At 48.5% G+C, this 25,889-nt stretch overlaps 1 protein-coding gene across 1 annotated transcript in view; it reads right to left on the bottom strand.

Annotated features, from left to right (window-relative positions):
* Positions 1-25,889, bottom strand: part of LOC141408706 (uncharacterized) — a 136,961-nt gene that overhangs the window by 13,625 nt on the left and 97,447 nt on the right. The window contains exon 8 of the mRNA XM_074018074.1: positions 25,315-25,463. The gene's annotated coding sequence lies outside the window, so the exon portion shown is untranslated. The remainder of the gene's footprint in view (positions 1-25,314; positions 25,464-25,889) is intronic.

Here is a 25,889-nt window from a genome sequence, read left to right as displayed (position 1 = left end):
GCCTGCACAGCCTTCATCTAGTTCATAACTCAGCTCACAAAGGCCCTAGTACCGCGGCAAGGATGGCGGTAGTCACACCTGTGGCCATTTATCCTCTCTGCATCTAGCTCCTCTCCCTGAGGCAACAGCACCTCTGAAGTCACAGTCTGGCCTCCCAACTCTCCCCTCCCGAGCTTCTTGGCGTGTTGCTCTGCTGCACACACCTCAGCAAATACTGCTGATTAGCCAGAATCACCCAGAAATCTCTTAACCTTGATTCTGACTGCTTTTGTAATTTGTAATATTTGTACTTCTAGTGTGATTTGAGGAACAACACATTTTAAAATTAGAGAAGCCGGGCGCGGTGGATCAAGCCTGTAATCCCAGCACTTTGGGAGGCCGAGACGGGTGGATCACGAGGTCAGGAGTTCGAGACCATCCTGGCTAACACGGTGAAACCCCGTCTCAACTAAAAAATACAAAATAACTAGCCGGGCGAGGTGGCGGGCACCTGTAGTCCCAGCTACTCGGGAGGCTGAGGCAGGAGAATGGTGTAAACCCGGGAGGCGGAGCTTGCAGTGAGCTGAGATCCGGCCACTGCACTCCAGCCTGGGCGACACAGCGAGACTCCGGCTCAAAAAAAAAAAAAAAAAAAAAAAAAAAAAAAAAAAAAAATTAGAGAAGATGTGGTTTTTATTCTCTCCTTTCTACTTGCAACCTTGAAAATTCAAGTAGCAGCAAGGGTTTGTTGAAAGTAACTTCCACCAAATAGAACCTATTACAAAGGTACTACAGAGTGTCAAATAACCACATAGATGTAAAATAGAGATGCAGACACAGATATAGAATCCAATGGTTAAACCAAATTGAGAAATGCTTGCCAGTTTGATAGGACTTCTAAAACTTGACAAAAATGTTGGCTAAGGGATACAAGATGTTATGAGATGAGTGAGATGCTTGGCCTAGAACCACAGGCTCTCTCCTCTTTACAGCAGAAAATCCATAAGGAAGTCAAATCTGAAAGAATCAGGTACCACTGAACGGCATACTCAGCCATGCTTCCCCATCCCTGGGCCAGCTGCGGTGAGTGCAACCATGCAACCAGTCGTTCACCAACATCCATCATCCATCCTCCGGGCCATGGCTACACTTCACTCCCAGGCTCCCTGTCATTATGCAGATTAGGTAAATCATGGCCACTCTCACCTTAAGCCTCCCCCACCGCCACCGTGGCAATCACCCAGTCCCAACCACAGGAAGGACGGCAGTGTCCTTGGGAACGCAGAGCAGGGATCTGAAACGAACCTGGATCCCTGAATACCTCATGGAGCAGTCACCAGCCTGGAACATCCTCCCTCATGAGTTTACAAGAGAGAAAAACTCCTTGGTTCCTCAAACTACAATACTGCAGAGTCTTAGGTCACAGCATCCTTACCTATCCTTGTCAGGAACCGTTCATGCTCATCAAGACATGAGAACAAAACTGCAGTGGCACAGTCACACACACCCAGAACGCAGACCACCTGCAGCGCACATTCATCGTATTAACACCAAAAAGCCACCGTGGTGGATATCCTGGATGTGGACACTCGGCGGCTTTTTGCTGGAGATGCACTTTGTGCATTTATCGCACGACCATCTTGGCGTCAGGAGGGGCTGTGCAGATGGCAGCTGTGCACGTCACAGGGAGTCTCACTCACTGGACTCTCAGCCAGCTCCCACTATCAGTGCCCGCAGAGTCCTCTCCTCCGGGAGCACATGCTCGGACGCCACAGCGGCCTGTGGATACACACAACAGCACTGTGTGCCCCAGGAGCTTAGAAAGTACCACTGCATCAATGCCTCCACAGGTGAGGCTGGGTGCAGAAGCCACCCTCAAACAGTTATGGTCCTTCGTGGGGCTGGTGTCCAGGCAGGAAGGCGGCTCAGCGGCTCTCCTCTCACTGTGGAACTTCCTAGGTCCCCACATGGACAGAACCAAAATAACACGCAACAAACAACAGGAACGAGAACACGACCAGCATCTTCTGAGACGAACAAGCTGGGCTGATCATGACACACCTGATAGGGACGGTGCCAAAGCCCCTCCCAGTGACCTGTGAGGACAGTGCTACCAGCCTCTCCCTAAAACCAGCCCAAGTCGAGTTAGACTCCAGGCTTCCCAGGAGTGGGCAGATCTATTCAATCCCACAGTCTGAACCTTCTAGGCCGTGTGTCATGGCCCCCATCTCACATATGGGAACGCGGACACTGCACCATAGACCCGGCCCCAAGCCCTGGTTTCTTTTTCGACACCACACACCAGTACAGTGAGCACTTAGGATCTGGGCATTCACAGAAAATACTGCTTAACTGAAACTTCTGATGTAGAACATGTTGAATTCCTACTCACAGAGCTCAAAGTGTTCTGTCCTAGGAGGCGGCAGTTGTAACTAAGCATGAGAGAAGAAGGGATCAGAGTGGTGCCAAGTATTAAATATTCCTCTAAATCTATTCACCAGGTCGCCATGCTATTGTCACCTGCTTCATTTTCTGTCCTTAAAAGACATAATAGTTACTTTTCAAAATAGACAACCTGTTTTACTGATGCTTAGCTATAAAGTAGCGAGCTACGTATCCAAAAGGGAGATATGGGAAAACAGAAAATGTCCACAAGCGATCAGGTGGGAGGGCAGCTGCAGCAGCACCTTGCTCTGTTTCATTGTGAGCCAGCCACGTGGGCTGGACAGCTCACTTAGCCACTGAAATTATATCATCTAAGATTTTGTTGCAGTTACTTTGATAAATACTCCTTCCTGCTATGAAGAGTAAGGTTTGGGTTTTTTTTTTTTTTTTTTTTTTTTTTTGAGTCAGAGTCTCCTGTGTCACCCAGGCCAGAGTGCAGTATTACAATCACGGCTCATTGCGGCCTTGACCTTCTGGCTCAAGCAATCCTCCCACCTCAGCCTTCCAAGCAGCTGGGACCCACAGGCGAGTTTGATTTCTTTGCTAACGAATTCCTAATTCACCTCACAGCGGGCCTGTCAGGGCCATATGCTTGGAGGTCCACCTTGCCGACAGTCCGTGTGGTCTCTAAGGTGGATGCACTCCGGTTGCCCGGGCTCTGCACGTGATGTTGAGTCTCCACGCCTGCCGTTGTATAAGGGACTGACAGCCCAGAGTGTCTCGACGTGCCATCGTGAGCTGGGCTTTATTCCACAGGGCGACTCTGCTTCCCATGACGAGATGTAGCATGCGAGCACAGATCAAAGGGTATCAGCAACTAACCCAATCCCCAGGTACTAAGCAGAGGACCAAGAGTTTAGTTCCTTACTTATTTGCTACGGGCTTGATTCAAAAGAGCTTTCTGGGATCCTAGGGACAAACATCTCTAACTGGTAAGAATTCTGGCTTTAGTAATGGAAGAATCACCTAAGGCCCGTTTTGTAACTGCTGTTCTCATCAGAACTTGAGGCCAAAGGGAAAAATAAAAGGGGTGCCAAGATCGTGACACCCCAGTTTGCACAAGGCCAATCAGCCTGCTTGAGGGGGTGAAAGGAGTAGGATTTTTAAACTGCTGAGTTTTAAAAACATGGCTGTAGGCTCGGCACACTGGCTCACGTCTATAAGACGAGCACTTTGGGAAGCCGAGGTGGGAGGATTGCTTGAGGCCAGGAGTTCAACACTGGCTTGAATAACACAGCAATACCCTATCTCTTTAAAAAGGAAAAAAAAAGGTTATTAAAATAGTAACAAAAAGGTTAATACAATAAATTACTATATCAACATGGCACCCCCCTGCTGTCAGATGAGGTACAATCTCTGTCTACGATGAGGTCTGGAGAGAAATGTAACCAGCATCATAGGGAAGGTCGACCCCAAAGCCCCACAACACTACTACTGTACAGTTTGTTAACCAGCATGAAGTCTCCTCCACAATCAGAAGCCTGGTTTAGAGGAACGCTGCCCACGGGACCTGGGTGGACTCCAGACGCCGGCCGACCAGACAGCCCCACCCTGGGACCCTGCCGGCACCCCCGACTGGACAGAATGGCCTCAGGAGTGTCCTTTCCCGCCACAAGCTGCAGACCCTGAGCCAGTCCTGGCTGTGACTGAGGCTGCGCATAAACGTCTGCGCCCAACAGCTCACCTTTGTACATGACACGCCCAGTGCACTTCATTTCAAATGTTACACTCGCCCCAAGGCGAACATGGATGTTACAGGTTAACTCACTGCATGTGTGCTAGACTTTCCCTGTAAGTGTTCAGACATTGCACGAACCGGATGAGCAAACCCCACTTTCCTTGTAAACTTTCAGACATTCCATGAGCCCGATGAACACACACAGCCAATAAACCCCGGAACGTGTAGCGCTGCGGCCTCCTCCCCTCCTGAGGGGTGTGTGTTTACAGCTCCCCTGAGACCTCATTTCCCAAAGCACAGAGTGTTACTCTGAAAATAAAACCTCCTTTTCCCTTCCTTTGTACATCTCGTGGTCATGTTAACAACTATTGCTACAAATGCAGAGAAACGGGGTATCATCCGTACTGGTCACCAAATTCCTAGCACCAAAGTTTCAGGGCCCCTCAGTCTGAAGGAAGCTTCTATCGACCTAAAGCCAACTCTGGAGACGAAGGCCGAGCTGGGGAAAGGCTGTGTCACCTGCAAATCCACACCACGGGGCCCTCTGCAGTTGTGTGTAAGGAACTCTTGGCCTGTCCTGGGGTTTGGGGAGATCAGGATGCAAGCAGATACCTTACGCTCTGCCACAGGACCGTGAAGTCTGCGGAACCTCAGAGGAACACGGAGACAAATGGCTGCATGAATCCCACAGGCCGAGCCTCGATGGGCGCCCCTGTCAAGAACACAGACACGCCGGGAGGGGCAGCCGATGCAGGCAACGCCTGCAACCCCAGCACGCGGCAGCGTCCGAGTGTGGGGGTCTCTGGCCAGGCTCCACCACAACTGCCATATTCTGTGGCAAAATTTTAAAAATAGGTTTTAACTAGTTATAACTCTAACTTGTTTTACATATAAACAGAACACAGGGTACCAACAGGCTCCAAAATACTTCGCCTAGAACTAAGTCTAGAATGCAGATGGCTGCTGCTCCGAGTGTGACGAGTCCCCCTGTAGTGCCATAAGTCCTAGATCTAGGTGACTAAGTGCTCTTCCTAAACCAGATGGCACCTTGAGGCTCTGAGGGCACCCTCTGTCCCCAGGCCAGTCCATCAGCCCCGGCAGAAACTTCTAGAATAAGAGCCTCTGGATTTGTATTGGACGAATGTAAACCAGGCAAAGTCACAGGGGCTCATCCTGGAAGCCCATCCGTTTACCCACTCATGCCCTGGAGAGCCCTGCCCCCAGCTCCACACTTGCAGTCACGCTGAACCACAGGAACTGGCTTCTAGGCCCTCAAGCCACTCCCTCTCGCCCCTGGACAGAACCTTCTCAAACCGTGAGACCCAGAGTAGCCTTAACAGGTGGTCCCAGCAGAACTGGCCACTGCGTGATTTGATATTTTGTGTGTGTGGGGGGGGTGGTGGTTCTTGTTCTGTCACTCAGGCACAGTGCACCATAAACACAGTGGTGCTATCATGGTTCACTGCAGCCTCAACCTGCCAGGCTTGGGTGATCCTCCAGCCTCAGCTTCCTGAGTAGCTGGGCCCACAGGTGCACATCACCACTCCTATTTAATTTTTTGTAGAGTCAGGGTCTTGCTATGTTGCCCAGGCTGGTCTCGAATTCCTGGGCTCAAAAGTGAACTGCCCACCTCAGCTTCCCAAGGTGCTGGGATGACAGGTGTGAGCCACTATGCCCAGCCTAGAATTGGTTTTTCTTAAACCTGAGTTTGACACATGAACCCCACTTACATAGATATCAGCACACTCACAGCTCAAGAGTTTTTCTGAATCTCGATTCTGTCTGTTCAAGGTCAATATCTAAGAAAGGGTCAGAACTGACCCTTCCCTCAATGAAGCCTAAGGGCAAATGCAGCAGCATCTCAGGATATGAGGAGACAAAGTAAGAAGGGTGGAAAATACACACTGAAATTCTAGTGCTAGAATCGTAATCACCAACACTTTCAGAGGCAATCTGCTTTCCAAAATATGCAGTAGCTGGATTAACTTCAAAGTCACCAGATTCCACAGGCAGCAGCTCAGAGGGGCACAGCTTTCTAAGGCCGCACAGCCCAGGGCAGTGTAACAGCCTCGGAGCAAAGTAAACTAAACAAAGGCTTGGTTCTCTCAAGGATGAAGGTGCTCAAGTCCTTCCAAATAGATTCTTCTTCTAAGTAAGTTAGATGCCTCCTACAACACTGTTTAGAGTGCCAGTGTGTTCAGAAACATGAAGTTGAAAATACATCTCAGGACCCCAAAATCACTAAGCTAAAGGGATGTCAACGTGAGGAACAGCTTAGGGCAAACCTACCTCCCATGCTCTTCTGAATAGAGACAGCTACCGGGGGGAAGCCATGTACCTCCCTCACAACTGATCCACAAGGAAATTCCTCATGACAGAGGAGAGAACCCAAAGTCACCATCTGCACACGGAGATAAATGCGGATCTGACTGCTTCCTCTGGGAAGGTTCACTAGAAATGCATTTGTCTGATCTACCTGTGACCTGGAAACCCCTCCCCGCTTCGAGCCGTCCCTCCTTCCTAGACTGAACCAACGTACATCTCACATATATCGTTGTCTGACATCTGTCTAAAATGTGTAAGACCAAGTTGTGCCCCAAACACCTTGGGCACATGTCCAGGACCTCCTGAGGCTGTCGCAGTGTGTCCTCAACCCCTCCTGAGGCTGTGTCTTTAACCTTGGGAAAAGGAACTCTCTATGGGCTGAGAACCGTCTCAGAGATCCTTCTGGTTTACAGGAAGCATTCTCTCCTGCGAGTATAACGATGAAATCATGTGGAATTACAAAGTGCCACTTTAGTAAAGGCCAAAGGAATTAGGGTTCGATGTGCTTAAAAAACAAACAAAAACAAGTAACGTTCTGTCAATGGACCATGAAGCCCACACCCCCTTTTGCAGTGAAGATGTCAACTGGGATGAGAGGCCCCTCCTGCAGATGCAGCAAAGGCTACCCTCTGACCCCACTTCCCAGAGTCTAGGTTCCCACTGCTCAGGGAAAAGCAACCCCAGCTTCACGGGGCTCAGGCCTCCAAACCCAACTCCCACCCATGCTGGAGAATCACCCCAGGGACTAGCGAAATGGCAGGTGCAACTCTCACCTCATCCCCTTAAAGGGGAAAAGGCACCTTCCCACTCCTCTTCCTGCTGGTGGGAACAGGGACAGGAGCTGGAGGGGCAGGAGTCAGGCGGCAGGAGGGAAGCAGCCTGGGTCCCTGCTAGTCACAGATGGCAAATGCCAACCATCCCCGACCTTCACTTTGAAAAGAAATCCTTCTCTTTTGTCAGGTCCCTGGTTAGAAGTTTGCACCCATTCCTTAAAAACAAAACAAAAACAAATACAAAAACAAAAACAAACAAGAAAAAAACTCAGATAAAAAATGGGTGTTTTGCTGACAATATTTCAATTACCTAGAGGCCTTGGGTCAAATGACGGCAAAACAGGAATCTGGACACTGTTATTCAGGAAACTATCTTCCACAGCCCCATCTACCCTCCCAGGCTCTCACCTTATGCTGTTTGTCTGCTAGATGATTAACAATAATTGGTTTTAAAAACTAGGTGTACAAAACAGACAAAAGTCAGCTCAGGTTGAGGGGAAGCAGGATAAGATCCCTTTCCCTGCAGGACGGTGGAGGAGGAACCTTCAGCACCTGGGTTTTCAGGATGCTGGATCTCTGAGAGCATCTCTCACAGCTCAAGGACGGCCAGACCCTCCTCTGACACAGCCTATTCAGTCAAAGGTGGCACCTGCCCTAGAGATCCACAGCCCTGTGCAAGGCTCAACTGGAGCTGAACTTTCCTCCCTTGGTAAGAGTCAGAGCCAGGGGTGGGGAGAGGAGAGAAGTAGCAGGCCTGAGGGGCACTGTGTAAACTCCATGCCACGCTAACTCTCGTCTGACGTGCTCCGGCCAAAGCCACAGCTTCTCGGAGAGCATTTCCCTTCACACATCCGGAAATCATCAACGTCTAGTCTCCCCACAGAACAGATCGTTCCCCAGGAGGCAGACACTTGGCTGTAACACGGGGTGATGAGGGTCGTGCCTTCGTGCCCATTCTGTAATGTTTCCTGTTACCTATTTTACCTTAAGCTACAAATGATTCCCGTTTACACGGGACACAGTGACACAGACAGCAAAACACATGAGATTCAGTGTGATCCCACACCCGTCACTGCTGACCTCAAGTGCTTTGTTCGTTTTGCTTCTAGAGTTTGTACTCTCTCCCGGGGTTCCAGGCCTGTGGATTCAACCAATCATAGATCAAGAATATTTTTTAATGTGTTTGTATTAAGAATTAGAATTTATTATTCATTAAACAACTACTCGCATGGCATGTCCATGGCATAGCTGTTACGAGCAACCCTGACATGACTGTCTGCAGGAGGATGTGCGTATGTCATATGCAAACACCATGCCATTTTAGGGCAGGGACCTCAACACCCACAGACCTCGGATGCCATAGGCAGTCCTGCAGCCCACCCCCAAGGGCACTGTGGAATGCCTATAATAGAAAATGTGGAGGTTTTAAATAGTTATGTACTAAATCTAATCTTTTGTTAAGAAATTACTGTGTATCATGTGTATTATTTGGAAGTCCTTCATGGCCCAGAGACTTGACATGTTCTTATATTTTTGTCCACTGATCTAGTCATTTCAGTAAGCTTATTGAACACAAATCAATTTTACAATTAAATTCTTACAGGAATCACACTCAATCTGTAAGCTGCTTTGGTTTTTAAAGGGAAATAACCAATAGTTTTGCAAACCAGCTATATCATAGAATAACAGGACAAAGCAGCCCCATGACATGCAAAAACATGAGGTTTCAAAGCTAACCACTGTAAAACATGTTACAAACCCCGAAATATGAAAACGTTTTACACCACAACAGATATTCTAGAAAAAACAAGATATTCAAAAAAGGCATTTGCAGAAAAGCACTTTCCCCTTCATTTTTCACACGGTTTCCAGAAGCTTGTGTTTGGCAATGACTATGAACCAGGAGTAGCGTCCGCTGCAACTACTGCTACCGAAACACAGAATATTAAGGCAAAAAAAAGAACACATTGATGAGAACAGGTAGAGTGTTATACAAATGAGTGTGTTCTAAAGTCAACAATGTTCAAATTCTAGGTCTCCCTCAGACACTAGACGGTAACCGCCAAAGCTTATGTACTTGACAACGTTCAAGGAGACCAAGTTCAGAGCTGTCACAAGGCAGGACCATCCTCATGCGATTATCTCAGGCAGGTTTGAGGACAAGTGCCCCCGTCACAGCAGGAAAGCTGCCCAGTCCAGCACTTCCTGAGGTCACAGACTTTCACCTTCCCATGTCTTCAATAGTTCCTTTACACTGGGAACCAGACAGCAAAAAATAAAACACTTCCTCAAATCTCAAGACAGTCTTTAGAGCTCTTTTCCTTGCCCCTTCTCTTACTGAAAAAGCCTATTTTGTACGCAATCTGTAGTGCTTCCCAGAGCTGGGGCGGAAAGAGAGCTAGTGTTTGGTAGATCGAGTTTCAAGCGTGGGGAGACCAGGAAGTTCTGGAGACGGATGGCGGTGATCGCGGGACAGCAGTGTGAACACACTTAATGCCACCAAACCATACACTTAAAAATAGAGTGCTATGTAATTTTACCACAATCAAAAGACTGAGAAAAGCCATCTATAATTAGTCACTTCTAATATCTTACATCCTTTAAGTTTCATTTGCTTTTGGAAATCCTCAGAGCAATCATGAAAAACTAATACCCTGTCGTCTCTGAAACGCAGGCAAAGTCGTTCAAGGGTTTTGATTATAGGAAAGTAGCTGGAAAGCAAAGTGTCCGTTAGACACGGCAGCCGTGGTAGGACAAACACATGGTAGGAAGGTGGTTGTCATGCTACACACAGATGGGAAGGGTTTGGGGAGCCACAGCACCCGAAGCTCGGGAGGCACCTGGGCAGGAGCTGAGAATGAACCAAACACGTTCGATCACGCAACATTCACGGACCCTGAGTCCAGCCACCGCCGCTGACATCCACTGTGGCCGGGGTGTCCTCTGCCACAGAGATACACACCCTGCCGAGGATACTGTACAGATTAAATGTTGAAACACAGACACGCTCAGGTCCAGCTGTTCAGATAGAAGCAAACACAACACATTTCCCAGACCCCAGCAGCAAGACTCTCCACCTGACTGCGTTCGGAATAACGATCTTCTTTGCCAGGGCTGAGCCATGCTTCCCTCTCGCCTGTCCTCTGCCTTCACCAGCTTCGTGCGCTTTTCCAGGGCAAGTGTTTGTGCAGGTGCTATCACTTTTTTCCACAGCAAGAATATACACACACACCACACAGAAATGGGCAACCTCGTTAGGAGCTGTGCAGGGACATCTAACTCTTCAGATGTGCCAAATTCCTGTTGCCATGGCAATTAAACTAGCTAAACTAACGTTGCTATGACCTCATCTCTTACTGCACCACTAAAGATCTTCCGGGTAAGAGGAATGTGCCTCTGCATAGCATTCAGCTCATGTTTACATGTCGGTTTTCCCTGAATATGGTTATGTGAGATAGAAATCAGTAAGATGGGGTGTAACATCTAATATAGGATCGTTGTCTCTCCTAGGCTCAAACACTTCATTTAAGATCCTCAGAAAATGAAGTTTAACTCTGGGGACGTGAGTTACATAGTAACTTGTTTTGGATACTGTCTCTTTCACAATCCAAATATCAACACCAAAGTAGTTCTTGAGTTCCTTTTGAAATTGAAAGGAATTTACAAACCATAAAAGCCCCCAATTTTAAAGGATACAATTCAGTCTTTTTAGCATATTCTGAAAGCTGTACATCAACCACTAGTATGTAATTCCGGGACTTTTTCACCACGGGCCAAAGAAACCTTGAACCCATTAAGAGTCAGCACCTGCTCCTTCCTTCCACCAGCCCCTGGCAATCGCCAGCCGACTTCCGTTTCTCTGGATTTGCCCATTCTGGACACCTGTTGTGAGGAGAATCGTACAGTGCGTGACCTTCGGTGCTGACATCTTTCACGTCCAAGTTGACTGGAATCTCACAGTGAGTGACCTGTTGACAGATACCTGGACTGTTTCTACTACTACGAATAATGCTGCTATGAAGACTCTTGCATAAGATTTTTTTGGCAAAAATATTTTCAATTTACCTGGGCGTATGCCTAGGAGTGAAATTGCTGGGTTGTACGGTGATTTCATGCTTAACTTTTCTGAGAAACTGCCAGACTTTTCCAAATCAACTGTACCATTTTACTTCCCCATATATCAAGATATCAGTTTTCCCAAATTCACCACCATGTTACTGTCCAATACTGGAGTTTTACCCATCCCGGTGGTTATGAAGTGGTATCTCACGGTAGTTTTGATTTCCATTTCTAAGATGATGAATTCTGCTAAACATCTCATGTGCTTTTTAAGGCATTTATATGTCTTTCTTTGGAGAATGTCTATTCAAATCCTTTGTCCATTTTTAAATTGGATTTTTACTAAGAGCTTTTAAATATATTCATGATATCAGGTCCTTATCATGATAATGTATCCTGTTCTGTGGGTTGTCTTTTTACTTTAAGAGTGTCCTGGGAAATGAACATTTTTAATTTTGATACCGTCTTTTTCCCTTCAGTTGCTTGTTACAGCTTTAGACGTCTCAGCCAAGGAAACATTGCCTAATCCAACGTAACAGTTTCACCAGGATTCTTCCGTAAAGGTGTCATGGGCTGAATGTCCCCCCTCTCAAGATTCCCATGTTAAAATCACAACCCCGGAAACTCAAAATGTCACTGTACTTAGATACAGGGCCTTTAACTTGGAAATTTAGGTCACATAAGATCTTAAGAGTAGGCCCTGATCCAGTATGACTGGTATTCTTCTGAGGGAATTTAGACACAGTCCTCAGTGCTGCACGCACATAAGAGAAACCTGTGAGGACACAGAGAGGACGCCGTCTACACAGCACGGGGTGAGGCCCCAGAGAATCCAACACTGCCCGTACCTTGATCCCAGGCTTCCAGTCTCCAGAAAAAAGGAAATAAGATGCTGTTGTTTAAGCCGCACGGTCTGTGGTGTCCGTTATGGTACCCAGCAGACGGACAGAATGGGTCTCACAGTCGACTCCTTACGCTGGATCCATGTTGAGCTTTGCGTGTAGGGTGAGGAAGAGTCCAGTCCATCCTTTTCCATGTGGATACCCCAGTTGTTCCAGCACCATTGAGTTGTGAAAGGAAAAAAGTAAAGCAACCCTTACCGTCCTTTCTTCATCAACAGATTAGAAGATACACTGAAGAATCGTGGACAATTTTCTCAGTTTAAGCCAGTTGTTTTCAAATTTTTGGGTCTCAGGAACCCTTTGCACTTTATTCAAGATCACAAAAAAGCTTTCTCATCAGGCCGGGAGTGGTGGCTGCTCATGCCTGTAATCCCAGCACTTTGGGAGGCAGAGGCAGGTGGATCACTTGAGGTCAGGAGTTGGAGACTGGGCTGGCCAACATGGCGAAACCCCATCTCTACTAAAATACAAAAATTAGCCTGGCATGGTGGTGAACACCTGTAGTACCAGCTACTAGGGAGGCTGAGGCAGGAGAATCACTTGAACTCAGGAGGCAGAGGTTGAAGTGAGCTAAGGTCACACCACTACACTCCTGCCTGGGTAGCAGAGTAAGAATCCGTCTCAAAAAAAAAAAAAAAAAAAAAAAAAAGATAACAATTTAGTTTATTTTACAACGATAAAGTCGTTACATCTTAATACAGTCTTCAAGAAGAAACCATTTTCCAAAATAAGAAGCAGCGTGGCAACAGTTTGTACTGCTGTGAAAAAACCTAACATCTCTGCACCTCAGACAGCAGGGTTCTCATGCCTGCATCTGCATTCAGTGGGCTACAGAGCCGTGGCTGAAGTTTATGAAAGTCCGACCCCACGCTGATATACAAGTAGGAAGCAGTATTTTCATTGTGTTTTCAGATCATTTTAGGTATTCTCTGCTGCCAAATCTAACAAGTGGCACTTCTGTACAGGCTGTCTGCAACGCAGAGTCTGCGCTCTGGTCGACGGGCCTTTCTGCCCCAATTCCTTCTGAGTCAACTGGTCCGTCCTGCACTTGAATGGCTTTTACCAGCACACGATTTTGTAATCATACATTGGTTAGAAAACACTGGTTCAGAACTATGAGCAAGTTCCACATTTCATTCTATATCAAAAAACAAACAAACAAAAACACATCAATATCACCATTGATCACATGAGAAAGTGGTGGACACAAGATTTTTATATTTTAATACTCATTGGAAAGCTCAAATGTCTATCCTTGGGAATAATGTAAGGTACTTTCCTTGAGATGAAAGTCATTTTGTTCATTTTTCAGGCCACACCTGCAAATACCTCCATCTGAAGTGGCATCGTTTGTAAGTCATTCTTTCTATAAAGGCGGCCGTTAGTGGAAGAAGTGGTTCTGCAGGTTCATAGCTCAGAGGCACCAGTGCTCTCTCAAGATAACCATAAAATCCGCAGAAGACGCACCTGTGCACACTTCCTGCTTCTCACTCACAACGTTCCAGAAGGAACCCTGAATCCCAATGCTGCAGCGGGACTGAAGTTTGCTCTCACCCACACAATAAACCCAGGGAGCTCCCCCAGCCCCCACCCCGAGGCCACAGCCTTGGTCCTCTGTCTGGTCTAGGAGGGCTCCTGCAGCTCCAGCCTAACAGGGAAAATCAGGCACCCACATGTCAGAAAGCCCTCCCAAAGCCCGGCGAGCACTTCTACTCATGTGCCAGCCAAGTGCGTTTGAGAAGGATACAGCCAGCTGTACGGCAGGCAGCGAGGTACCCAGCAAATACTCAGGGTTCATGTTACTGAGGAAGGAAGGTGAACAGCGAGATACCCAGCAAGTACTCAGGGCTCACGTTATGGATGAGGAAGCCAGGCAGATAATGAGGTACCCAGCAGGGTTCACGTTTCCGTGGAGGAAAGGAGGGTGAAGACAAGGGGGATGGAACAGCCTGTCATAAGCTTTAGCTTTTAAAAGGCTCACTGAAGATTATCCGATTTGATCTTAACAGCTCACAAGATAGGCAGAGGCACGACTCTTTCACTTCATAAAGAGATCCCGAGAACTGATGATGACCACGTACTCTTCCCACAGGCTCCCAGAAATCATTCTCAAATCATCTCTCAGTTGTATACATGTGATAATATCTCAGTCATGTCCCCTCTCTGCCGCGAAATTTTAATGCCGCCCTGCTGTTCCTTCGCACCCCTGCCCTCTCCTGCATTTCAGGCATGCCCACCATTCATGGGGTATCCACACCACCCCACCCCCCGCTGCTGATGGCTTGGATCACCCTTATCTTTCATTTCCACCTACAGGGACCTGTTCTTCCTTCAAATGCAACTCAAACTCACTCATTGTGTGAAGCCTTTTCCAGCCATCACAACCGTCATGTGTAAAATCAGTCTGTGGAATGCTTCATTCAGGAGGTGCTTATGTTGACTCATCGGCTGTGATCAGGACCAAATACTGAGCAAACCAGGTGGTCCCCGCTCCCCATCTCTGCTCCAGTGAACTTAAAACAAGGATTCCTGGAAGCACCTTTTTAGCCCAATTCACGCATGAGTCTGCCCCACACCCTACAGAAAAGCCCTGGTGGTCGGCGGTCAGGGCTCGGGGCCCCCAGGTGGGTAAGGATAGCTTAGTGCCCTCTCTGGACTTGTCGCTCAGAGACCTGTGGCTGGAAGGGAAGAAACTTGCATCCTGTGAAACATCCAGGCCCCGAGACCCACTCAGGAGCAGAAAATGGGGAAAGAGCCTCGAACACACCCACGGGAGGGCAGACAGCAGAAGCCACGGAGGCCACCAGGAGGGAGGGAGGCAGGCAGTGAGGCCAGAGGTGATGTGGCCAGGAGGGAGTTGATGTGGCCAGAGGTGACGTGCTGTGGGGATAACACGGTGTAGTGTGGGGAGGAGATGTGGCCAGAGGCAACGTGGCCAGGGAAGGAGACACGGCTGGAAGTGACAAGAGGGGTCTCCAGGCCTCAGATTGTGCCTGATTTTTAGATGACATTTTAATTAAGATGTTATATCTAACTTTAATGAAAAGTAGCAATTTAGAACCATTGTGTACATTTAAAGCACGATACAAATAGACCACATTTCCCAAACCAAAGAACAGTGCATTAAAGGGAAAAAATAACAGCTCACCAAAAAAAAAAAAAAAAAAAAAAAAAAAAAAAAGGTGAGTAAAGAAAAAATTCGTTTAAGATCAGAAATAAAGAGATCCTACAGCTCTTCTAGTCCAATCCCCACCCTAACGTGAATGGGGGGAAAAAGAAAGTAGATCCTAGTCAGTCCGAATTAAAGACAAAACCGATCCAATTTACCTTCCACTTGACAGAAAACAAGAAGCTCATCAAGGAATCCCTACAAACAGTAGCTTTACTAGTTCCCAAAATACAAAATTCACCTACAAATTAAATCAACTGCTAAGTGTGTATAGAGTAATTTTTTTCATGATTGCCTTCCTCATCCCCAGGGGCTTTTTAAGACCTTTTTTCCCCAATTGCCTCCAACACCCAGGAAATTTATACCCCACAAGTAAACCGTGTCTCGATTCATCCACAGTGTCCTTTAGAGCAGACAGTCCGTTGCTCTAAGACGTTCTTGTCACCTAAACACCGATTACAGCCTGAGAACGCACAACACGTACTCACACGAACTCTGACAGACAATAGGGGAGATACGGCACATGAGGAGGAAGACAAGATAAATGAGCTTCACCGACACCCCAGATCCGAGAAGTGAAACAGGCAGCCTGCTCGGGTGCAGGTGACTCCTGGAAAACAGCCAAGGGCAGCATTCGGAGAAGCAGCACCGCAGGCCAGGAGGGTCTGGGGGCTTTAGAAGGGAGGGGCGCCCCAACCAGGTTCTGGGGCCTCAGAGGGGAGTGATGCCCCGATCACTTGCTGGGGGCTTCAGAGGGGAGGGCTACCCTGACCTCGTGCTGGGACTTCAGACAAGAAGGCGCCCCGACCGGGTCCTGGGGGCGGCAAGACAAGCCCAGGGTTCCGTCGTCACTTTTCACTCCCTACTCCCGAATCTCGCCCTGAAGTTGCAGCCAATCCAGGTATTCATTTACCCATAAAATTAAGTATCTGTGAGTAACACAAGTCACTAGTCCACACAGATCTGAGTCCACAGATACCTCCCAGAGATGCCACCATCCCTTCTGGTAAAAGAGCAGCCCAGGGGCCCACGCTGCTAGGAAGGGAGACTGTCTCCAGCCTGACGCTGCACAGTCCTCAACACAAAGTCTACCTTCAGGAACCATGCCGTCTCCTACAGAAGCAACTAGGGGCATGTAGGGTTTTTTAAAATCTTTTTTTTTCTTAAGACAGAGTCTCCCTTTGTCACCCAGGCTGGAGTGCAGTGGCTCGATCTCGGCTTGCTGCAACCTCTGCCTCTCGAGTCCAAGTGATTCTTTCTGCCTCGGCCTCCTGAGTAGCTGGGATTACATGTGCCTGTCACCACGCCCAACTAATTTTTTATATTTTTAAGTACAGATGGGATTTCACCTTGTTGGTCAGGCTAGTCTTGAACACCTCACCTGACCAGCAGTGAGAGTGGAAGGGGTGCCATGTGAGTGCCCCTAAAAACACACACAAGCCTGGCTGCTTAAAAGGAATGAATATAGCTCAACACTCCTATGTGAACATTGATGTGTCTACTGCCTTACAGAATCCTCCTAGCTGAGCTGCAGGAATCTTCCTTGGAGCCTTTTCTCACCTACACTGCCTACAGGTGCCCAATGGGCTCCCTGAGCAGTATCGTGTCCTTGTTTAGAATATCACAGTATTTGGAGGCCTGTTTAATCCCAAGTCAGAGCCTTATCATAACTCAGACACCATCCCTTAGGGCTTGTGGGCCAACTTCGGCTAATGCAGGCTGCTCCACAGTGCCCTGCACATGGGCTTGGTGCATCCACACGATTTTAAGATTTAGGGCTGCCGTTTTCTGCAGTCACAGATGCGGACTTACATATTCATCATGACTGAAGGCAGCACGTGTCTTTATGTTCCTTCTGTAATGGTAATAATCATGGCAACATTTCCTTGATCCTTAAAAAAGCCTCCTAACAGCAGTTGCATTCCACCCCCTTCCTTAAAATTAATAGAATTTACCAAACTAGGTGAAATCAGTCTTCATGAGAAAGTGACAAATCAGTGTTCACACAATGGCATAGTAGCTGGGCATAGAGGGTACGTCAACATCCCAAACTAAGCACCCATCACAATTATTCCCAACTCGCAGGAAAGCTAGAAAAATTAGAAGGCTTAAAACATACTTATAAATGAAAATAACAAGAAACCAACGTTTCTGAGGAGCATTTGTTAGCCCAGCAAGGAAAGCCATTAACCAGTGCTGATTATATTGCATTTGATTACAGCAGCCAAAGACGTGTCCAGAGGAAGAGAGTTTTAAAGATTAGTCTTTCGGTAAGAATGGTTGCTTAACAAGTTCACGCTACTGGGCTACACCAATCGTCAATTAAAAAGCAAGGCAAACGAGTGTGAGTCATTTTCCTTAATCCTTAATGCGTCAAAAATTACCACATTGGCCAAGCTGGTGTCCAACTCCTGATCTCAGGTGATCCGCCCGCCCCGGTCTCCCAAAGCGCTGGGATTACAGGCATGAGCCGTCACGCCTGGCTGAGAAGTGTTTGACAAAGGCTGAGGGAGGCTCCTGTCCCTTCCTGGGACATCCACATCCCACCCAGTTTTCCATATCGACTATGACACTCGAAGCATCACAGGAAGGGCAGCTGCATCCCCGCAGTTCTCTGCACTAATGCCACAGCTGCGTGAGCAGCCACAGCCCTGGAGCTGCCACTCAGCCTTATCGTGCTGGCACAAGCACAGCAGAAACTACCAAGCCCCCAAGGGGGAGGAGTGGGGACCCAGGGGAGTGAACCAGGAAGGAGGAATGCGGCCCAGGAGAGTAGGGAGGCGTGGGGGCCCAGGGCAGTGAACCAGGAGGGAGGAGTGTGGTCCAGGGAGTGAACCAGGAGGGAGGAGTGTGGTCCAGGGAGTGAACCAGGAGGGAGGAGTGTGGTCCAGGGAGTGAACCAGGAGGGAGGTGTGTGGTCCAGGGAGTGAACCAGGAGGGAGGTGTGTGGTCCAGGGGAGTGAGCCAGGAAGGAGGAATGAGGTCCGGGGAATGAACCACGAGGGAGGAGTGCAGTCTATGGCAGTAGGGAGGAGTATGATCCAGGGGAGTGAGCAAGGAGCCTTTAGGGGTAGCAAGTTCGCACACCACAAATACCTCCCAATCCATCCGCGTGCAAGGAGGGGACGTAAACCACGCAGGACCTGCAGCGCTTTCTCCTCGCAGAAGAGGAGTGAGGATACCGACTCATGCATGAAATCAGAGCTAAAGTTCTACCACGGTGGGGAGACGCTTCACAGCCCAAATGGGTGCAAAAAGAAACCAATCATACAAGAGCAGTGGATGGAAAGGGATCAGAAATGTAAGCCTGTAACAAGCTTTCAGAAAAAACTTCACTTGATATACAAGATGACTGCAGCTCTGCTTGATCATTTCTGCAAGTGTCTAACTCGCGATGAGCCATCTCAGAGCCCTTAAAGAGGAGTAACAAAATCACAACGCCAAGGCATCCTCTGTATTTTAGATAGCCTGCAACCGTATGGAAATGAGCAGCGGTGCCAGAGCTTTCAAGTTTGTTTGAAGTAAATTCCGGCATGAGGGCAGCATCTTCCTGGCTGAAGCAATGAGGTGGGCTCCTGCTCACCGCATGGGAGACCAGCTTTCAGCTCAGCTGCTGTCAAGGGTCTGCAAACCATGATCCCCGACTGAGCCTTGGCCAGGGAACCAGAAGTGGTTTTTACACTTTGAAGTTTTCACAAAAGAAATATATGCAGAGACTTCTGTGACCCACAAAACATAACACGTTGCCTACCCTGCCCTTTACAGGAGCTTCTAGTTTTGGTGTCAGTTACAAAGTGTTTCTATAAAATAATGTCACTGATTCTCAAGCATGCCATTAACAGTCACACTTCTGAACAACCCTCAATGGACATGCACCATCCTGTGTGTTTCACACAGATTTTTGTTTTTTAAAAGCCAAACTAAGGGAGGTAATTCAGCTAAGTATTATAGTAACACAATTTGAGATACTTAATGATGTGTCACAACAGAATAACTGGCATTCCTGTGACGTAATAAACTAGCTCAAACACAAAATAACAAATCAAAGCATGTTTTGGCATCTCAAAGTGATCAGTGAAATTGGGAATAACATTCAGTGAAATAATACTTTAAAAAAAAAAAAGCAAAACCAAAACAAATACCACCAAACCATCACTCTTTACATTTATTTAACTACTGCTGCAAAATAAAGTGGAGAGACTTCTTAGTGCAGGGTAATAATCGGCCATCGTCACCATGAAATAGACCACTGTGCAGGCTCAGGCCCTCCAGCCCACAAAGGCAGGGGGAGGGAGCAGAAACGATGGCCAGAAAGAAAGGGACAGGGCAACCATGACCTACTCAGCAATTGCACCCTCCTACCTTTCTTCTGGACTTAAAATTTTGGAGCCATCTGGGTTTACCTTCCTATGTACATAAATCAGCAAGTTCTCGAAGCCAGAAATCTACAATGCTTCTGGCAGCCAAGTCCTCTCGGCCTTCCCCCATGTTTTAGGCCCCATCAGATCACCCATGAATGGTATCAATGGCCACGGAGATCCAGTCAACCTTGCACTCCACAGACTGAAGTATGCCAAGAGCCACTCCAGGCTGCCACTGCCATGATCAAGGGCTTTCAGAGACAGCCACCAGCACTGCACAAATCCATGTGGCTTCACCAGGTGCTAAGAGGCTCCAGCATTCCATCCAGTCTGTCGCTGCTACCATAGCTGTGAGTCTTTGATGTGTCAGGAAGGGAAGGAAGACACCATGTAGATCATCTCATTTAAGCTTCGTGTCACAAGGTGGATTTTGTTGTGCCCATTTTATGGATCGGGAAAGATTTAAGGAGGGCAAGCACAAGGCCCTGCTGACACAGTAGCAAGCTCCGCAGAGGCCTGGGCATGACCCCCGCCCCACGCTCCCTGGGTCCTGATGTCCACTCTTCCCCCGTGGGAGCCTGATCCTGGATCTGCCTGAATTGCTACCATCCCTAAGACACGACTCATATCTGCCCACCTTCTCCTTTATCTGTTTCCCGCAGCCCAGAAGCATGTGCTCTTCCATCCAGACAGACATCACACTTCAGCACCTGCACCTGACACCACTTCAGCCAAAAGCTTCTCTCAAACCTCCCCCAACACCTGCCGGTCACACAGGTCTGCACCCATCGCCTTTCTCACACGAATTCTCACGTATTCCTGTGTAGCACCATCCAACTGGTTATAGTCTGAGAGGAGGAAAGCTTTGTAGAGAAGTCCACATTCTACTTTGCTCCCAGCATTCCATCTTGCATGAGGCAACCGATTAACAGCAAATTCATTTCAGCACAACATTTCCATTTGAAGAAAAGCAGGGCATAGAGCTCTGGTCATAATTAAAAGCTTGTTTCATTCGTCATTTGAAATTCCATGTACTGCTGCAACAGCAGCACCCCCTCCTCGCCAGGCTCTGCCCTAAGGACATCTTTCTTCCAGCGCAGGACTCCCACCAGAACCCCGGCAGCGAGAGCCCCGCAGGTTTCCCAGCGCCTCGGGCTGTGGCTTCCACGCTAGGCCAGCACTGACACGAAGGGAGTGGTGCCCCCAACAACTACAGGATCGGAAGCTGAGGGGCTGTGGCTTCCATGCTAGGCCAGCACTGACACGAAGGGAGTGGTGCCCCCAACAACTACAGGATCGGAAGCTGGCCGACTGCTCTATAGAATTCAGACACGTTAGTAATCACTGACAGTTCCACTGACAGGCTGCTCAGCTATACTGGGAAAACTCCACAAAATAGAAAGAACCCATGGGGAGCACTTCTCTCTCCAACCTGGCAGCAAACGGTGGCTGTGCAGACGACCTCTTCGGGATAACCATCGACTGCATCTCAGGTCAGCAACAGCCCCGCTGAGGGCCAAAAAATCAGCTCCCCCCAGCCCTCACTTCCTAAGGGTCAGCCCTCCCAGGCCACCTCTCCTGGAAGATCAGCTCTGACGCACCCACGACGGTCAGGAACCGACTCTGGGACTCATTTCCCAGGCTCCTGCCCACCGCCCTCTCTCTTCCTCCTCCATCTTCCTCTTCACTCCCATCCTCCCTCCCACTTTCACTTCCCTTCCCTCCTTTCCTCTCCCTCCTTCATTTCCTTTCAGTCCTCACCTTCCTCACTGCACTTCCCCCATCCAACTCAGCTGACGCATTCTCAGGTCAGTAGAGAGTTTTCTTTCACTCTATGTTTTTATTGCAACGATCATTCTTAATGAACAGAAACCTGTTTCGGGCCATGTGGATGCCACCTCCTCCTGACCAACTGCTGCCCCGCGGCTCCGTGTCCACTCAGTGTCCTCACGGCACAGGTGCCCAGTAGTATGGCTGTGACCAGGGGTAGCAACATGGGACATGAGAGAGGTATCCCAGCCAAGAGGCCCTGCAAAGCCTCCCCAGCAAATTGGAGCAAGGCCCAGGGCGGTAGGGAGAGTGCCGTGCTCATGATGTGGGCAGTTCAGCTTCTGCAAACTGTCCATCGACTGCAAATTACTTTGTTTCCATGGTTACAGAAGAACCATAAGCATTCTGAAATATGTTCTTGGTTTCATGTTTGCGAAACCTAAGTAACATTATATGAAAAATCGCTGAATTCTGCCCGAGGCTCTAGGGGTGTTTTCCTCTCTGAAAGGAGCCCCTTTTGGGACTTGGGATTGAGTGACAGCCTTCAATCACGGTTCTCCTGGTGGTTACAGGGAACTCCTCAGCCTGCCAGGAGCTGGGGGCCCTCGACAGCCTCACGGCTCCACACGCCAGGGTTCTAAGGATCACACGTGTGCAGACAGCAAAGCTTGCTGCACACACGCCAGGTGCTAACAAGCCCCAAACGTCTCACTCATACTTGCTAACCACATGTCTTCTCTCAGCCTCCACGGCGTTTCACACTCTGCCTTTATATAGAGATGAACCATGCGTCCTGAGCGCCACAAAGATTCAACTCCTTCCGGGCAGAGGGGTGCATCTTTCCATCACGGGGTCTTCAGGCGAGCCGGCCCAGGCTCCACACATGCCACCCCTTCACCCAATACTATACATGCAAACGGATGTATGCACTCCATACACACCCTCAAATACACTCACCAAATATGATGCGTGTACACACTCCACACACACCCTCAAATACATACGACACACATGAACATGTTCACTCCAGCCACACCTGCTAAATACACTCACCACACACGCACATGACACACGTGCACACTCATTCCAGGCATCACACCCCTCACCAAGTACACAAGTACACACAACCCCAAGTCCAGAACCTGCAGACTCCACAAGCTTTGGTTTCCCCCACTGTTTCTCTCATCACATGAGATCCACACACAGGTGTCATTTACTGACATCTAACACCGGGGAGGCCCTTAGACAGAACTGCAGTCACAAGTCGGCTTTATTCAGGCATTCATCACCAGCCTCCTGAAGCCACCTCCTGTCCCCACGGGGAGCGGGGGCCGAGACCAGAGACGTCACTGGGCTTACAGATCCCCAGGCTGGCAACCCAGCGAAATCAAGAGGGCTCGGCCACGGCCCTGAAGGGAGATGGGTACTGGGCTCAGGTATGCGGAACATGAGTCCTCATTTCCATACAGTGTCACCTACGACGGCGTCAGGTGAAAGCCAGTGGTTTGGCATTCCTGGGATAGACAGTCCTGGAATTACAAGGGAAGCTTTTTACTCCTCCCCTCTGAACACATGAGGTCCATGGTCCCCTCACATCTAACACTGGGAATCTGAATCGGTGACTCGTTGTCCACCTGAGGACCACCCAAGAGGATCCACACACCTGTTACAACAGCAGCACCGCACCTGGTCTGCAGGGGAGCAAAGCAAATGCAACCTTTATGACTAAAACTGGATTACCCCGACACTGGCAGCCTGCAGTGTGTATATCGTCAAGCCCCCACATCTGCGCCGCCTGCCAGAGGAACACAAGCCCTTAGTCCCGGGTACTCAGGACGGCCTGTGAGGTGGATGCTGGCACCCTTCTCATCTTCCAGTGGAGAGGAGAGAAGGCCAGGGTCAGGGCTGGTGTATCAGGAGGGTCGGGGTTCAAACCCCATCTGCCTCACAAAGCAGCCCTTCACGTTCAAGTGACTTCTATCATCAGCCATCAGTGACTTCTCTCATAACCACAGTTACCAGCAATTATGAGTGCTGTTCCTTGGGACGTCATAAGCAAATATTTTGTTAGAAAGATTTTGCCAAATCTGCTTTCAAAACCCTGTGTTATGAAATGACTAATGAAAATTTGAGCTATGAAATAAAGCACATAGTTAAATGAATCCCAAAATGACTATCGCGAAGGAAGTTTTAACTTCAAGTGAAAAATATCCTCTAAATGACATCAGCCAGAATTATCTTCAATCATTACTGATCCCATATGCTTCATGAATTATACAGCATTATCTCAGATATGAACTTAAAACCATTAGCTGAATGCACATTTCAGCACAACCAAAGTTCTGCTATAATAAGCAGCACAGGCGTCTCTGGAGAGGATTTTAATTGGGACTACAAACAATGCACACGATCGTGGTAAGAGGTTTCATGCTGGCTGTTCTCCAAGGTGCGACACAGAGAAACACCACTAACCTCAAAGAAACCTGCTGCTCTGTAATGAGATGAGAGGTGACAGATGATGTGGACGGACTACTGTAAATATCTGAAAAGGAGAAACAATCATATCAGTTTCCCTTACATTCTTAGAAAAAAACGATTTTTCTTTTGGGATGATTTAAAAAGAAAATGACATTTCTGGATTTTTTTTTTTTTTTTTTTTTTTTTTTTTTACTTTTCTTTCTGAGCCTGGGTCTTGGCTCTGTCACCAAGATTGGAGTACAGTGGAGCAATCGCAGCTCACTGTAGCCTTAAGTGATCTTCCCATCTCAGCCTCGAGAGTAGCGGGGACCACAGGCATGCACCACCACACTCAGCTAATTTTTCTATTATACAGATGGGGTCTTGCTATATTGTCCAGGCTGGTCTTCAACCCCTTGGCCTCAAGTGATCCTCCTGCCTTGACCTCCCCAAGATTTAGCCTAAGCGACCATGTCTTATCGGAAAATAGACATTAGAACAAATGCATTTCTGTAAGATTTTTTTACCTCTTTTCACTGGGGAAAAAGGTAACTTGCCTCCAAGGGTCGGAGACAAAGCCGTTACTGCAGACAAGAGTACTGTGCATCCCGGGAAGCACTACACCACAAGGCATGGCCGTGCACCCTGGACGCAGGAGTAACACACGCGGCTAGCACAGGCCGACGCCGGCCCTCTCCAGAAGCAGGCCTATCCTTCCCTCCTCTCCTCAGCCCCCTCTCCCTTCAGGCCTCAGTGGCTGCTGACAGGGGAGAGGCCACAACTAGCGGAGGCTCTCAACTCCACCAGGGACAGGAGCCCCGGACACTGGGGACTCAACTGCTGCCCTCCGTGCCCACCTCCTTCTGGTCCAGACTTCTCAGGAGTCACACGTGGCCACTTTGACCCTCTTTCCCTTCTGTGGCTCCTACAAAAACCAGTCCGGTGAGCCCAGTCTGCCTCACACTCCAGGGACACCCGGCACAGGCCCCCTCCATGTCCTTATCCAAGCTCCTGGGGCCAGAAGGGTCTTGCAATATTTCAATTTCCAGTTGAGCATCCCCCGCCTGAAATCCAAAGTGCTCCGAAAATCATTTCCTTCCAGCGTCATGGGGAAGCTCGGAATGTTTCAGGTTTTGGAGCATTTTGGAGTAGGGACTCTCAGCCTTAATTTGAACCTCTTCAAGGAAGCCACACACTGAAGCCCCCGATGTCCACTCTACACAATCCCAGCACACCCTCTGAAGTCCTCAGCAACAGATTTTCTTTCTTCAAAAATAACCACAAGTCACAAACTCACACGCAATCACAGAAGGGGGTTGTGGACACCCGCACAGACAATGAAATTTAACTGTCACATTTTTACCTGGGTAATTTAAAGTCATTCCTCAAAACACACCTGTTTTACTGAGTTGCATTTTAAGGTGAACACACACAAATAATTCCAGGGAAACAAACGTCACTTTGGGCTGCGTGTGGTTTCTTGACTCCCGTGAATAACTCAGCGTTCACCCTCACTTCTGGATAAGGGAGACGATGCAAAGAAATCTGTTAAAACAAAGACATGAAAACAAGTTTAAGAAGGGTTTGAAAGGTTCCTTCTGTCCCCCTGGAGGGGAGATGAGGACGCCTGGAATGCTCACGGGGGACAGGAGCACAGCCTCCTCGGTGTGCCATGGACGCCGCCTCGCCAAGGGGAGAGGATGATGCCTGGAAGGCTCACAGGGGTGGGAGCACAGCCTCCTCAGTGCTTTCTACACTCAGCAGCTTCAGAAATTCCCGTAGAAGCAGAACACATGAGAACTGAGACTGGAACACCCCAAAGAAAGGGGACGAGGGGTCAAAAAAAGCATTCGATCATTACCAAGGAGCGCGGGCATGAAACGGCTTCAAAGACCATGTGAGAAGTCACTCATAGGCGTTTCAGAAAATAAGGGTAGCGCGAGATTGCTCGATTAGCTCAAACAGGCTGCC

Source organism: Macaca fascicularis, chromosome 15, assembly GCF_037993035.2.
Source record: "Macaca fascicularis isolate 582-1 chromosome 15, T2T-MFA8v1.1".
Classification (NCBI taxonomy): domain Eukaryota; kingdom Metazoa; phylum Chordata; class Mammalia; order Primates; family Cercopithecidae; genus Macaca; species Macaca fascicularis.
The sequence above is the reverse complement of the archived record's forward strand: the minus strand, read 5'-3'. Positions and strand labels throughout refer to the sequence as shown.